The following is a 224-nucleotide window of genomic DNA, read 5'->3' as shown; positions in this document are numbered from 1 at the left end:
CGTACCTAAGTACAGACACATATACGTGTGTTGATGTGAATATACACGTTTATGTTTGAGTGTATGTATGTTTGCATCTTTTTCTGTACTGTACAACAAAAAACAAAACTGCTGGCATTGCCTTTGTCCAAACTCATGCTGTATCTGTATTAATATCTGGAAGTAACCCATACATTTGGCTTCCACAGAGCCTTTTGTTAGGCATGGCAGCCATCGCAGCCATC

Source organism: Penaeus monodon, chromosome 24 (assembly GCF_015228065.2).
Source record: "Penaeus monodon isolate SGIC_2016 chromosome 24, NSTDA_Pmon_1, whole genome shotgun sequence".
NCBI classification, from domain to species: Eukaryota; Metazoa; Arthropoda; class Malacostraca; order Decapoda; family Penaeidae; genus Penaeus; species Penaeus monodon.
This window is presented reverse-complemented; position numbering follows the sequence as displayed.